Raw genomic sequence first — 16,516 nt, 5'->3', positions numbered from 1 at the left:
GACACATCATTGCATCAATAGGAAGATAATTACAATAATATAAATGAATCAAGTGCCCAACCAAAGGCAACACTAATTTTTTTATTGGTGAGTTCAAACAAAACTATTTTAGGAAAATCAACATCAATATATGAAGTCGGCTTGTGATGTTCTCTCAAATTTTTCAGTTGTATTCAATTCAACATTCATGATGACTTTGAGAAATGAGTGAATGCAACTAGAGAAAGATAACTGCAGAAGTGGAGGAAATTAGTGAAAAATCTATTAAAGGGGTCATATGATGCGAATAAATTTAAAATTTCTCTTTGAAGTTTTACAAGCTCTTTGTGCATAAAGAAGATCTGTAAAGTTGCAAAGACTTAAGTCTCAAATCCAAAGAGATATTCATTATAAAAGTTAAGAGTCAACCACGCCTACCTAAAACGGCTCGTTCTAACACGCCCCCACATGTCTACGTCACGATGTGGGAAGATTTGCATAACGCGGCCCAAATGTTCACGCAAAGTAAGAATTCTATTTCTTTTATTCTAACTTTTATTTTGTTGCTGCCGCCATGTCGTGAAGGCGCTGTGTGTTTCGTTGTGAAAGTGAAACTACTTTGTTTGGTCTTCCAAAAGAGGACGATATCCGCTTCGTCATGCCTAGAGCTGATCCGTGCTGGTTGCTGAGGAAATACATCAACTTCGTGCTGCGGATCGCCGGATCGGCTTTCACTGTGGACGAGTCCAGCCCGGGGTCGTGACATGTGGTTACCACAAGCCCGCCCTGCCGCTCACTCTAGCCGCCAGTCACTGCTCACTCTAGCCCGCAGGCCTCGGCTCACTCAAGGCCACGGTGTGTGACGCGTTTATAATGGGTTTTAATGTTTTTGTCTCGTCACTCCGGCCAGACAGGGCATTACAGTATGGTAGGGGCATAACATTTCCGTCACACACTTGAGGTATTCGGCCAATCACAACGCACTGGATAGCTGGCCAATCAGCGCACACCTCGCTTTTCAGACCGATGAGCTTTGTAAAAGCAAGAAAGGCAGGGCATAGAGGAGAAACAATAATGTACAGTATGTGGAAAATAATGTGTTTTTTGAACCTTAAACCGCATAAACACGTTTCATTACACCAAATACACCAAATAATTCTTTTTAGCAACATCATATGACCCCTTTAAGAATCGTGCTGCCTCAAAAACTCATTTTTTTCCTTGACAAAAAGGTACTCAAACCAATTAATTAATCTTAAATTGGGTTTTCTGAGTAACCAAGGAATATGTAAATAGAACAGATTACAAAATTTTTACAATTAAGTTAAGACATTAAGTAAAGTTAACTAAAAAGTGTTTGTTAGAACAACTGTTGGATTTTACAGTGGATATTTGCACTGAAGTCAACATCTTTGCCTGACTACAACCTTTCAGATTCAAGACTCAACAGGTGCGCTGCACCCTCAATCCACACAAGGGACCAATCCACCAAAGAAGGTACTGCCTCTGTCGTCCTGATGTCCCGTACTGGCACAGTAGAGACATAGTGAATCTTTGTGGTCTGCTATCTGGGTTGTCGGTGGGAATAATGGTTGGTTTTTGGTGTGTATGTGTAGTGAGGGCCTACTATTGCACAGATCACTCTTTATGCTACTGTTTATTATGGTCAGGACAAAGTCATGCCTTGTGCACTGCACAAGAGCTGCCATATGTCAACATCTTGCTGGTGGTTCTCGGACTTCCAAACAGTAGATAGGGTGCAATGAACCTGCCATGTAAACTTTGGACAACACATTTAGCAGAACTGTAATTATTTACAAAGAGCCAGTGCACAGGATTTTTCCTCCATTTTTTCTTGGTTGCTGAGAGTATTAAAACTAATTATATTGGTTCATCTAATTCTATTTTGCACCTTCAGTGCTTTAACAGCACGATGAAGAGTTCTTACTAAACATGATTCATCTTTCCGGAGGAAGTGTTTGGCATGGGGTGTATATATGTATAGGGTGTTTGTTCGTGAGAGGCTGTTATTGGGGGGATATTTGTGAGCACTCCTACAATGCCCCACCTGTGCCTCAGCCGTACCCCCTCAGACCACCCACTTTGGGGAGAGACAGTGCAGTGGGGAAGGCCTATAACCTCTCTGGGTGGGCAATAAGACCTTGAACTCAAGTAGAATATTTCAGACAACATAAGAGTAGTGATCAAGAATCTGTGTCTGTGAGATCACTGAGGTTTTGCACGGATGGGTCATGTTGTACATGTGAATAATGATAATGTTGAAATAGTGCTGGTTAGAAGTTAGGTGTATTTCTACTAAATGAAAACAAATTTACATTGAAATCAATCTTGTTTGCATGGGTAAAATGCCACCTACTTGTGTGCCTCCAAAACAAACTGGCTAAAATTGTACCACCTGGATTTTCACTCGCACACAAAAGGGCAGAGAGAGGGGATTAACTATGGTAAGAAGGACTGGCTGTTTAAATGGGAGCGTTAAGCTGCTGGTCAATGGTGATTAGAGTGCTGTTTGTTTCTGCATTTTATGAGGTCATCCAGTGGAAACATTGGTCCTAGCTCAGCTTCCATCTGATTTTGTTGGCTGTAATTGGAGTGATAAGGCTTTCTGTGTACTTGAGGAAGAGGAGAACAGGCAGGGTGATGAGCAGGATGGCCGAGGGGAAGAACCTCTCCACGGTGGTCTAAGGAAATGCTGAACTCCCACAGCCACAGTGCACTGACTGCTAGTGACCCTGATCACTCCAGCACTGACATGGAACTGATGCTCTTGCATTCTGTGACTCTCGCTTTCTCTATTTTGATGCCATCCATCCATCCATCCATATAACAATACAAATTTCTCCCTGCCGTTATATAGCCATGGTTTTAAAGGGGTAGTTTACCCAAAAATGAAAAATTAGAAAATAGAAGTGATTAAACAGGTATACTTAGTTATTTTACACATGTATTTTTTTAAACAATTAGTACTATTGAAAACACAACTCTGATTTCAACTTTTTCAGCGTTTGTTTTACATTGTATATTATATACACTACAGTTCAACGTTATGGATCTGTATTATTTTTTTTATGTTTTTAAGGCTGCATTTTTTAAAATCAAAAATACAGTAAAAACAGTAATATTGTAAAATAGTGTTGCAATGTAAAATAAATGTTTTCTATTTCAATGTATTTTAAAATGTAGTTTATTATTCCTATGATGGCAAAGTTGAGTTTTCAGCAGCCATTACTCCAGTCTTCAGTGTCACAAGATTGTTGAGAAATCATTCATGGTTGATTTTCTGCTCAAAATGCATTTCTTATTTCTTCTAATTTTGAAAATGGATGTGCTGCTTAATATTTCTGTGGAAATTGCAAAACTTTTTTAAGGGTTCTTTGAATAGAAAGAACAATATATTTGAAAAAGAAATCTTTTGTAGAATGTAAGTCTTTACTGACACTTTTGATCAATTTAATGCATGCTTGCTTCTTACCCCAAACTATTTAACAGTACTACTAACTATATACTATATACTGTTATGCTGCACTGTTATGGAGCTTTTTGTCATTTTTGAACTTGACAGCCCAGTGAAAAAAGTATTCATATAAAAGTTTGTGTCTTGTGTTCCACGGAAGAAAGAAATTCATATGTGTGGGTGAATGATGACAGAATTTTCATTTCTGTGTGAAGTCAAAGTGTGAACTATATTGATCTATCCTGCTCCCTTACCTGGCAAAAGACACAGTAGTGTTTTCTGCAGTCCAGGCAAGAAACCGATATTGTTGTGGAACAAACATGGATTGGAAGATAAAACTACTTCAAGCATACTGTTCACAGTCAGATAAACATGAGTTTATGTGTGTTGCAACATGGAGCCGAGAGGAACAAAACACACATTCACCAGCTATACAGCAAAATGAACCCCCACCTAATAAGACAATCAAACACTGCTACTGACCCTTGGCGTGCCCAGGTTGGCTGGTTTACACCCGCGCCACTGGCAACCCCTTCTCTCTTCACCCACAGCCACACTGTAAAAAAATAAGTGTAATTTTAACTGTAAAATATTGTACAAATGCTACAGAAAAAAAACTGTTAATAGGTTAACAGTAAGTTGCCATACTATATACAGGGAAAAACTGTTATATTCCCAGAATCCCCTGCATGACACAAAAAAGTATTTTGTTTAAATAACCATGTTTCTTAATAGTTTTGTCAAGTTTGTTATCAGTTAAGTACATGTGGGTTTATGTTACATCTTCTGTTGTTTAATGAATGTTTCTTGCATTATTTAAGTGTCATGTATGTTACCATGATAGTGTTTAGTGTTTGTGTGAATGATTCTGTGCACCTTCTATATATTAGTACATATTTCAGCTTGTGGAAAAGCTACTTGTGATGAACTGATTCTTCATATTGCTGTATCTTTTACCACCTGCATTATTATGGTGGTTGTCAATTCATGTTAAAGATACAAAACAGATTTTAGTAGCAGTGTGCATTGTTGAATTTACTAGTTTACACTCATATTTTCTTGTTTGTAAATTACAGTTTTATACTGTAAAATTAGTTCTGTAAATGTTTTTACAGTTTTTCTGTATTTTTTATAAAATCATTCTGGCAACCACAGCTGCCAAAATTATTTTGTAATAACTACATATTTTTTTACAGTGCAATCTTTGCCTTAACTTATGGATTGTATTGTTTGGCCTTCCTTGATTATAATTGGCTGTGTTGTATAGATTAACGCTTGAGATATACTCAGCAGATCCCAAACATGCCACGCATGACCCCTGGTAACACTTCTATCAGTCTAGGGACCTCTAAATGGTAAACCGGGTCAATTTCAGCTCCAACAAAGGTTCGCTCCACGGCTCCAGTCCTCCAGGACCAAACATTCAGAGCCGATGGAACAAATGACGCTTTTCCTCATCTCTTTTTGCTGAACTGATAAATATTTAGTCATCTCTAAGATGATGTGACAGACTGGTAGTCCAAACAATCCGCTAAACAATTGTCGAGACACGATTTGTATACTGTTCAGCTTCTTTGTGGCGAGTGTTAAAAATAATATTCCTAAACAGAGGGGCATTTGTATTCTCTTATCACTAAAGGACCACCGGATTTACTCAAAAATTATACATATAAAGTCATACAAATGTGATCTGAATTATAACAATGCTCCAGGTTGAACATGCAACCGGGACATTCCAGTGCAATGTGAGGTCTTTGAGCAGAAATCCTTATATGGAATGTGAGGGAAAGGCCTCACCTGCCATTCAGCGCAGGGCGTGACTTTGAAGTCCACTGCAATTAACATCATGTCTTACTTGGAGCCGCAATGCAACGATAATTGTCTGTGCACACTTTTCAATGCATTCCATTCATAAAAAGGAGAAAAGGAAGCCTGGGAGGATGAAAAGAGGCAAAAGCAGTTAGGTGTGAGGTAACGGCTTATGAGCTCACGCAAAACAGTTCACTCAGAGTTCGTCTGGTCTGTCTGCAACCTAACATCACAGGAGAAAGCCATCATTTTGCAGTGACAGTCCCACAATCTCATGTTAACAAAGATTACAAACTACACTGCTACAAATAGTCTTTGCTGGCTTTACTGCTTCTAAACATTGAAAACTGGCATGTTAAACTATTTTCCGCCATGAAATGTCAGTCAAATGATCTATATCTGCATCATATCTCCACCTATACCCTTCATTGGAGTACTATGGGATGTAATTTAAAGAGTTAATACTTGGAAAGCTCAAGAGTGTTTGGACATGACTCGTGGGCTACAACCGCAACAGTACACTGTCCAATTGACCATACAAATATTTGGAGTCTGCAAAGTGCTCATATTTGGCAGGCGACTCTTCCTCAAAGCGGCGTGGAAACCGCAGGTTGAGAGAGATAGAAAAAGGGCCCTCCCAAAGGAAAGACAAGTGTTGAAAGGTCTTTGCGAGTTCCTCTGTGCACAGCAGTGATTGATGATCAATCGACTGCTTTGTTGCTGCATCAAAACAGGCCGTGTGTGCTCAGCAATGCAGATTCGCTGAGAACCCTGCGAACTTGGTGGGCCAAATGCATCCGATTGTAATGTCTCAGCTCATTAAACGTTTAATAAAAAACAAACCTTGTGGCCTTGTTGCTTGGCACATGGAACGGCAGAGACAGACTCGGTTTGAGAGAATCAAAGAGGCGCATGCAGATGCTACACTGATTTGAAGATTGATTGGAAACACTGGAAGGATGTGTGATATGATACACACACACACACACACGAACCAAGATGCTGAGATGAATACCTTCTGGATTAGATAGTTATGCCTCATTAGCTGATTTTCAAAATGTCCTATTCAGGCCATGCATTACAATGGAAAATTCCCATCTGTGGCACACAACACTCAACAAGTGATGACAGCTGAATAATACAGTATGTTTCTTTTCTCTCTCCCGTTTCACATACTGTTCTCCTGATGTGTTTGTGCCGGAGTCTTCTGATAGAATACAGCACATCCAGACTGTGGGAACTTCCAGGAGCATTTCTGAACAATGCTGTTATAGTATGCTGAGTTTCACTCAGGTGCTTATGACATGTGATGCTGTACGGCAGAATCTATAATATGCACATAAATTATAGCGGTGATTTAACAGGGTATACAGGTTTCCTTCTCTTCACGTTAAGTTTCTGCTTCAGGAGACAGAGAAGAACCAGAGGCAACGGCAGAACACTGTTTTGATCGGGAAGCACAGGTCACTGTCAAGCCAGAAAACGGACAGCCAGTGTAGCAAAGCCCTCTATCTGAGTCTATATACATCTTAAGTCAATAAAGGGTACTTTGTGTCTTTGGTGGTCCGTTGGCTCTATCAGGATCTGGAATGCAGCAAATGTAGTGTGGACCACAACTAGCTCAAGGCCTGGCCGTGTGTCTTTGCAATTAGCTTAATATAAACCTGGGGTTTTGCATTTGAACTGATTTATACTTTGTTCTCTTGGATATTTACAGAATGGGCTTTCCAGCACAAAAGCAGCAGGACCTAGTGTCTGTTTATAGTTATTGGCACTGCTTAATTTATTGTCAGGCTAAAGTGGTTCCAGGATGGCAGAAGGGGATGATGTTTGTTCAGAGATCGAGTGTATTTTTGTGTTTAATAATACGCTTTGAGTGTGAAAGAATTTATGTGTAAGGCATTTTTAATTTATGTACATGTTTTCAAACAGGGGCTTTTAAAAATGTTTGATGCCAAGGACTCTCAGATATGATGATCCCATTGCAAGAGACCCCCTACTTAAAATAAAAGGCAGCTATATAATAATGAAGACCCACTTTGTGGCCCCCAGAGGTCCCAGATTTTTGGATGCCGTGATTTTGCCAAGTAAGACATGTTCCTGGATCAACATTACTGTCCAAAAATATAGTCTAAACCAAACCCTACCCATTATTTATTCCTAAAATCAGTGTGAAATGATAGCTGATTAACAAGAGTGTAAAAGCACCTAACCCTGATCATATGCCTAAAACAGATATTTCCTGAAAAGTTATCCCTTAATTCTGATTGGTTAATTGGAATGTTGTTCCAGGATCAAAACGGATGTTGATCCAGGAACATGTTGAACTTGGTGAAATCATGGTCACCCAGATTTATAAAAGGGTCATTTTTCATGGGAAGTAATTGCTCAACTGAAGGTGAAAGTGTGAATTTGTTGCACTCACTTCAAAATCTTATTTATTTTTATTCTATTTATTTATTTTGTGTGTGTGTTTCAGCTTATCATTTTTATAAGTCAATACCCAAGTCATGTTTCTTTCTGCCCATGGCCAGTTTTTGCACATATTTTATATGCTTTTTCATTTCACAGTCAGATGAATACAGTTCATTTCAAAACCACAAGGAAATTAAAACCAACTTTTTTATTATTATTATTATATATATATATCTTTTTTAAATATATTTTATATATTTTTATATATTATATATATATATATATATATATATATATATTGTGCTAAAATATACAGTTTATAAATAAGTATAAATCTAAAAAGTATATTATAATGAACATATAATGCCTACATTTAAAATTAATTAAATCATAACAACGTAAAAATAAAATAAAATAAAAAAACATTTAATTAAAACAGTTAAGCATACTAAAAACAAAAACACTTACTAAAAAAGTTTAAATATTTGCTACGTCCCTCTCATGTGGCCATTAACCGACAACAAAGAACCATAAATGTGCAAATGTGTTGTTAAATTATGAAATGTTACCTTAAAATCTACTTCAAGTAAATATTTTAGGTCAAAGGGGTTTGGCTGACAAAAAAAGTTTGGGAATGCCTGTTCTAGATTAACACTTCTTACATGTATATAAACTATAGTGAGTTGAAGGACAGAAGTCATCATATGCCTGCTGAGGTTCAGCAGAACAGACTGCCCCATGGCTCTCTCTGGCTCCATGACACAGCTGAGGAATGAGAGCAGACGTGTGGTTGTTAGACACGGTGATGACCCCACTGCTTGCAAGGGTGAAGGCCCTGCTGGGAAAAGTCTGAGGCCCCGATCCCACTAGCACAATCACATTGGCTCAAGCCACCGCTCGCTGGGTGGACCTGATGGAACACCCTGACACCCTCGTCACCCGGGAGCTAATGAGAACCTTCAGGCGGACCTCACTAACACCCACATGTATAATAGAAATAACAGACGCATAAATAGCAAATGCTTTGACTGTCAGCAACTTTTAGAAATACTCAGGAAAACACTTCAGAACAAGTGGAGTGAAACAACACGGGAGGGCACAAAATAAATTCAATGTGAATACTTGACCCGCTCTGTCTGTACAACAAAATACCCGTCATGAACTGTATCAACAAATACAACACTAGCCACAGTTTGTGTTTCATTCGGGGTGGCAGGATGGAAAAAAATACTCTGAAGTTGTTGTTCTATGGTTTCTTTTGTACTTATCTTCCCCTTTAAGGAGATAAAAAAAATGTAATAAAAACATATGAACATAGAAAGCTGAGCTTACTAGTGGAATGAGTCATTCCTGGTAAAATGCATGTCAAAGGGAAGTTTTCACTTTGGCTTTTGATATAAAAGAATAGCCGGAGGGCTAAGCTGGGAAATATTATTCTGCGAGACCTCAGACCATTCCCTGGGTCAATAAAACATGGTGCAGTTACAAACTTGTGACCTTTTGAACTGAGATGAAAGTGAGAGCTCAGCACGGAGCACACTGGACCGATCTACCGCCTGCCCACTGTGTATCTGAGCCTATCGACACTATCTGATCTGGGCACCCGTTCTTACTGGGGAAAAAAAGGCAGACTGAGTCAACATTGTTTCCATGTCACATTTCAGATTCCCACACACATTGTAGATCACAACCTTACAGTGCTTAAAGGTTTAGTTTATCCAAAAATGAAAATTCTGTCATGTACTTACACTCATGTGGTTCATGTGTTCCTTTTTGTAGCACAAATGAAGAGATTTTTAATATTTTCTCTTCAGTTTTGTCCATCCATAGAAAGTCTAGGTAATCAACATTTTTAAGCTTCAAAAAGTACATAAAGACATTGTAAAAAGTGTTCCAAGTCTTCAGAAAAGACACAGTTGCTTTATATAAAGAAACAGATTAAACTTAGACTTTCATTCACATATAAACATTTGACCATTATGGTAAACAGAAGCTCAACCACATTTGCTTGATGCACAAGAACCAATTAGGTTTGAAGGACAGTTGAGCTTCTGTGTTTACCATATTTGTCAATTACTGTTCCAATAAGGCAATGTAAGGAACCAAATTCAACACCACATTGATCCATTTCCTTCCCTAGATGTTTTCCTTACCTTTCCTTTAACCCTCATGTTGTTACAAATCCATTTGACTTTCTGTCATCTGAAGAACACACACACACACAAAAGATATTTTGAAGAATGTTTCCACTTTATTTGTCCATACAGTCAAAGTTGATAGGGTCTAAAACAACATTAGACCTTATTGACTTCATAGTCTTGTATGGACCAATAATAATAATAATTATTATTATTATTATATCTTATCCACAGAAGAAAGTAAATGAAATAATATTTTTAAGTGTTTTAAAATATGTTGCAGTGCTAATATGCAACTAATATGTACAAAGTTCAAATATGTCCAAAAGTTTGGTATGATCTTTTGTATGTTTTTGGAAAAAGTCTCTTATGCTCACCAAGGTTGCATTTATTTGATCAAAAATGCAGTTAAAACAGTAATATTGTGAAATATTATTACATTTTAAAATAACACTTTTTCTATTTTAATGTATTTTTCAGAATTTTCAGCAGCCATTACTCCAGTCTTCAGTGTCACATGATCCTTCAGAAATCATTCTAATATGCTGATTTGATGCTCAAGAATTCAAGAAGACATTTCTCATTATTATCAATGTTGAAAAAGTTGTACTGTTTCATATTATTGTGGAAACTGTGATAGACAACCATTCAAAAGAAACAGTAAAGATATGTGTATTGTTACAAAAAAATAATAAATCTATTTCAAATAAATGCTATTCTTTTTAACCTTCTACTCATAAACAAATCCTGAAATTAAAAAAAAAACTGTTTTCAATGTAATAATTTGATGATAATAATAAGAACCTTTATTAAACATTGAGCACCAGTTGTAATTCATAACAACTGAGCATCAAATAAGCATATTAGAATGTTCATGTCACACTGAAGATTGGAGTAATGGCAGCTAAAAGTTCAGTTTGCCATGACAAGAATAAATTACATTTTAAAATATATTAAAATAGAAAACAGTTCTTTAAAATTGTAAAATACTATTCAACAACATTACTGTTTTTACTGTATTTTTGATCAAATTCAGCCTTGGTGAGAATAAAAGACTCCTTTGAAAAACATTTGAAATCTTATTACAAACTTTTTGACCAGTAGTGTACATCCTTTTTTTTCTCTCAGATCTGAGGAGGACTCCCACATCGTTTGTGTGCCACTCGCTCATTTGTCACACGCACACCCGGCGGTAGATTTGGTCAACACTGGTGGAGTGTCCTGCCAGTCTGGGTTTCATAAAACAGTAGAAGTCTGATAGAGATTTGAGTAGGCCGAGTCGGAACAGATGGGCCAAGCGTGGGGCACTGGTGGGATCATGTTGAAGGACCACCATCAATGCTGCTACACACAGCACAACATGCTCGTGGCCCATTCCCCCCTTTCAACTCATTTGCAGTAAAGCCCAAGATGCAAAATCAGAACGAAGCCCCTGCTGCAATTTGCACTGACATATGGGAGGCAAATCTATGGGTCTACTTTGGGTAGTGCCGTTGGCCCCTACTGGAACCGTTTACAAATAATTAGCCTAAGGACAGGAAAAAAAGAATGAGAAAAGAAAATCCATCTGTGTGCTAACCCTATACTAACCTTTCAGGATGGGAAGTTTTGTGTGATCAGAATGAAATTTGGGAGGCCAAGCATAAAATGGACATAAATGATGTGGTTTATTTGACATTATCCAATCCGTTAGACCTCATAGCATGCAGTGCAAGTTCCCTCTGGTCTGCGGAGGAATCAGAAAGAGATGGTCATGGATGATGAAAGGCATGTGTGAGTGTGCGTGTGATGGGGTGCTAGTGGTGTCGGGAGTGTGTGTGTGGTAAATTAATGCCTCTATGATGAAAAACCAGCATTACGCACAGGTCAGGGAACAGTTTTGGGTCACGCTTTGGAGGGGTCTCTTGAGAAGCCTTTTTTCTCCATACCGATCACTAATCTGTGTTCTTGATAGGATTGCGCTTCCTGTAAGAAACTTAATCCGACACCACACTGATCCATTTCCTTCCCCAGAGCAATGTCTACCACCTTTCACCTTAAAAGCAGTATCACTCTTTGGCTTTAACAAGAAAGAGGGAAACAATGAAGAATCAAGTGTCGTGTTAACAGTTATTGAACTAACCCTGCGTCTTGACTTGCTTGTGTTACTGTACTGTCTGTCTTTAGCTATTATGGGACTGATGTGGTTCTCGTTGACTTCAGTTACTTAAGAATGAGGCTTTCTGTAGACAATCTCTAAGAAAGAAAGAATGATTTAAGGGGTACTGAAATGCTCCTTAAATCATTCTTTCTTTCTTAGAGATTGTCTACAGAAAGCCTCATTCTTAAGTAACTGAAGTCAACAAGAATAAGTTAAGCTCAATATAAGTTATGCTCAATCAACAGCATTTGTGGCATAATGTTGATTACAGCAAAAATGATTTTAACTCTTGACTCCTTTTCTGTAAAAAGGTTACAGTGGGGCACTTGGGCACAATTTTTGGTGGACTTAAAAGCAGAAAATTAAGCATATCATTTTATCAAAGCACATACAGTAATTCATCTGTTAAAACTTGTATTATTTGAGCAGTTTAAATTGTTTTTCTGATCCTTTTTGAGGTTTAAATTGTTATACTGCCATGACAACGTTGTACAAGTTGTACATTTTTAATTTTGAAACTGAATGTTTTAATTTTTGGTGTAACCCAATGTTCAGTTTTTTTTTCTTTCTTTTTTTTTTAAGAAAATGAGAGACAAGTCGAAATCCACATACCATTATACTGTCAATTGATCTGAACTCGAATTGCACCCGGAATATTCCTTTAACAGGAAAAAAACTAATGAATGCAAGAAAACAGGGGACAGAGACATAAAGATGGAAAGAAAGGAGGAAATTTGAGAAGAGGAGAGACACAGATAAAGTGAAAGATGAAATGGTAGGGAAAAACGGAGTGATATGAACAGAGGCAGGTAGTCAAACTGAAACGGAGTAAAAGACGGGAATGAAGGAAACTTCGTGTGGTCCAATGATTTAGAGGTTGTTGATCCCGGGCAGGCGGCTCAGCGGCTCAGCGCAACCAATGACTCACTCAATCTCTCACACTCACTGGGAGCTGGCTCTCTTTCTAAGTCACCACACTTAAAACATCCTTATGTGTTTAGAGTCATTGAAGTGGAAACCAGGGCCTGCACCCATTGCTGGAAAGAGCTACTGAATCCCTCTCTCTCCCGCTTTCACTCTCTAGAATGTTCATAAACAGATGGCCAGACCTCATTAGCCATGTCACAACTACTGAGAACATCATGAACACATTGCATTATCTCTGAATATGAAAGCCTTAATATGAAACCGTAGACAATTACCAGTGCTGAAATAAGAAAAAAAAGAAGAGTAGTTTAAAGGAAGGGTTCTCAAGCTTTTTTCATGCCACAGACCCTCAAATATGATGATCCCCTTGTGAGGAACCCTAAAATATAAAGGTAGGTATATATTTTCATGTACAAAGTCCCATTTATACGTTATGAGAAAAAGGTATAGTATTAAGCACTATTATAAAAACAACATGTTTGCAAAATTATGTAATTGGATTTCATATTATTGCTGTATTGGAAGCTGAAATCTGGAAAATTCTTTGCATAGTTCACACAAAAATGTAAATTCTGCCATAATTTACTATCATCTATCTATCTATCTATCTATCTATCTATCTATCTATCTATCTATCTATCTATCTATCTATCTATCTATCTATCTATCTATCGGTCTGTCTGTCTGTCTGTCTGTCTGTCTGTCTGTCTATCATTTGGGCACAACAACATATTCACCACAACAATTAAATGAAATAAACAGACTTTGTATATAACATGCCGGGTCAGAAAGTTATTTTATCAGTCTACATGCCTTTTAATTATGATGAGTGAATTCAGAGTGAACACTTGCTGGTGTACATGTTATTTGACTGCACGTTTTGCCTGTGTTTCTCATTGTACAGTTCTTGTAAAGATTTACCGTGATGGAGGAAAATTGTTTGTAGTTCTCCTCCCCGCTATTAAACTGTGTTGTGTGCACAATGACATTTGAGTGTAGAGTAATACACATATAGGCACCACTTAAGAAGAACATTGACAAATGGCTGTCGACAGGACATTGTCACCTTTTCTCTTGCCTCTTAAGATATTTGCTTAAGTGTGGTTTGCCACCTCTGATCTGTGAGTTCAAGGGTGTTACTGGATTCTGTGTGGTCAGGGACTATCCACCCCTTGGTGGGGAGTATTTTTCTTTGAGGGTTATTGGACCAGAGCTGAGCCTTGTTATTGCTGAATGAGACAACAGATCTAACCCAGGGAATTTCCCAAATGACAAAGCAAGATATATCCTGCCATCTCCAACCTCAATTGATGACTATGTATTAGGTTCTGGTCAGAGCATAACTTCTTGTATATAACCAAAAAGGATAGTGCATATTGTTGTTAACGTCCTTGGTACTAAATCAGAGCATATGTGAAATTGCGGTTTTGCTTGAAATTTAAACTTTAAAAGTTTCCTCATAACAAAAACTAATTTCACCATCTGTTGTTTGTTGAAAAGAGGACTAGAAAGGGTTACAAATTACTCATAATATCTAATAGAATGCCTAAATATTACCAATGGTGTCGTAATTGTCACAGTGCTTGTCACAACAACAATGCTAAGAATGAGGTTTGAATGCATTTTAGAGCTCATAAATTCTCATTGAGTCACAAAAAATTGGAACAGTGACTCTCAGATTTTTGTGAATAAATGTTGCCTTCTAACATGGAAAGTAAGGATATCAGTGCTTTAAGAGGGCGAGAGGATGCCAGTGGAATAATATTGTAGCTTCTACACAATGGGAAGGGTTATATCTCTCCAAACATATGTATACCCAAACCACAGCTGTATCACACATGTCTTTATGTCACCCACCAATACTGAGCTGATCACAACCCTAAGCCATCTCTCAAGGACCTCAGCTTCGCCACTGAACCTTACTGTAGGTGAATCATTGTCATTTTTGCAGTGCAAAGAGACAGATCAAACAGGCCGGGCTCGCTCCTGAACACAGAATAGGCCTGACTGGATATGGTGGCAGGCTGTTCAACGTTCAGGGCCATTTCCATAATTACCCAACAGTCCAATCACTGTGGATTCCTGCAACTCCTGATCTCTGCTGATAATCAGCCAGTGTTCTGGTCAGTGCTGCTGGACCCCCAAGGATGAACAGGTGCGGTAATGCGACTGATTGCACCTAATGCAACTGAGGTCTGTTCAGAGAGGACATTCCCCTCTGGACCTGCAATCTGAAGATCTCTCTATAGATGAGAAGAAAAGAGGAATTGTCCTGCATTTGGCTCAGTCTTATCAGAAACCCTCTGAAGAGTAAGAATGCCAGACATTCTCACAACTCTGTTAACGTAAGAGTGTCGGACACTCAGATCAACAAACTGTCCTGCTGTAGCCCCTGATCGCCAACAGAGCACTTAGATGTTAGCATCTAATAGAAATAATTCATCAAGCAGGTGCACAAATAAATAAACAATACACAAGATATAATATATTGGCGAAATAAAGATTTACATTATCTCAGAGTATGTTGCATTTAGGTTATTCAATAACAATTGTTGGATATTCCATCTATCTAATTGTTCCATCTATGACTGGGGTAAATGTTCCTGTGGCTCAGTGGTAGAGCATTGCATTAGTAGCTCAAAAGGTTGTGGGTTCAATTCTCAGGGAACACACATACTGGTAAAAAATTTATAGCTTGAATGCACTGTAAGTTGCTTTTATCAAGTGTCTGCTAAATGCATAAATTATTAATTATTATTATTATTATTATCTATATCCACAGCTGTGCATGACTGAACTAAAGAGCAAATGCAAAGGATATAAAAACTTTGACTTTGCATAAAAGACTGATTTTTGTTGTAAATAAAAAAATGTAATAGAAAAATTTTTTGAATATCATTTACTCGCCCTCATGTTGTTTGGATGAAAAACTGTATGACTTTATGTCTGTGGAACATAAAAGATACAAAACTATTTGGTTACCAACAGCATTCTTCAAAATATCTTCTTTTATGTTTCACAGTAGGGGTGTCGCGATATACCGGTATTGACAATAACCGTGATTTTCAAATCATGAAATATCGACATCGTGTTAATTTAGGGTGTGACGATATACCGGTATTGATGATAACCATGATATTTAAAATGAACAGGACACTTATGATAACACGACATGCAAATAGCCTACTCCAGCGCCAGTACCTGGTTGACCTCCCAGGTGGCAGTATTGCACCTTAACACTGACACCTGTCACACAAGAAGAAGACGCAGCGCTAGCTGCACTACTCCAAGAAAAACCAATAGTATCCATGCTGCGGCATAGTGATGGGAAGTTCAGATCATTTTACCGACTCGGACCTTTGAGTCTCGTTCAGTAAAATGAACTAATCTTTTTTCGAGTCATTTCATTCATTTTAGCAAAATATAATTAAAATGTTACGTGTTACTTCCCTAATATGTCTACTTACGCAAACGTTGATCACACTACAAACAATACAAAACTGCTATAAGAAACAGAAAAGATAAATTCATTGTTTACCTGGGTCTTCAGGCTATGATTAGCTCACCTCTTATCTGACAAGTCTTTGGGTTTGGGCTTATGGGGCTGTCACGTGATGAATGAACGACTCAAAC

The sequence above is a fragment of the Sinocyclocheilus grahami genome, unplaced genomic scaffold (genome assembly GCF_001515645.1).
Source record: "Sinocyclocheilus grahami isolate Dianchi unplaced genomic scaffold, SAMN03320097.WGS_v1.1 scaffold255.1, whole genome shotgun sequence".
NCBI classification, from domain to species: domain Eukaryota; kingdom Metazoa; phylum Chordata; class Actinopteri; order Cypriniformes; family Cyprinidae; genus Sinocyclocheilus; species Sinocyclocheilus grahami.
The sequence above is the reverse complement of the archived record's forward strand: the minus strand, read 5'-3'. Positions refer to the sequence as shown.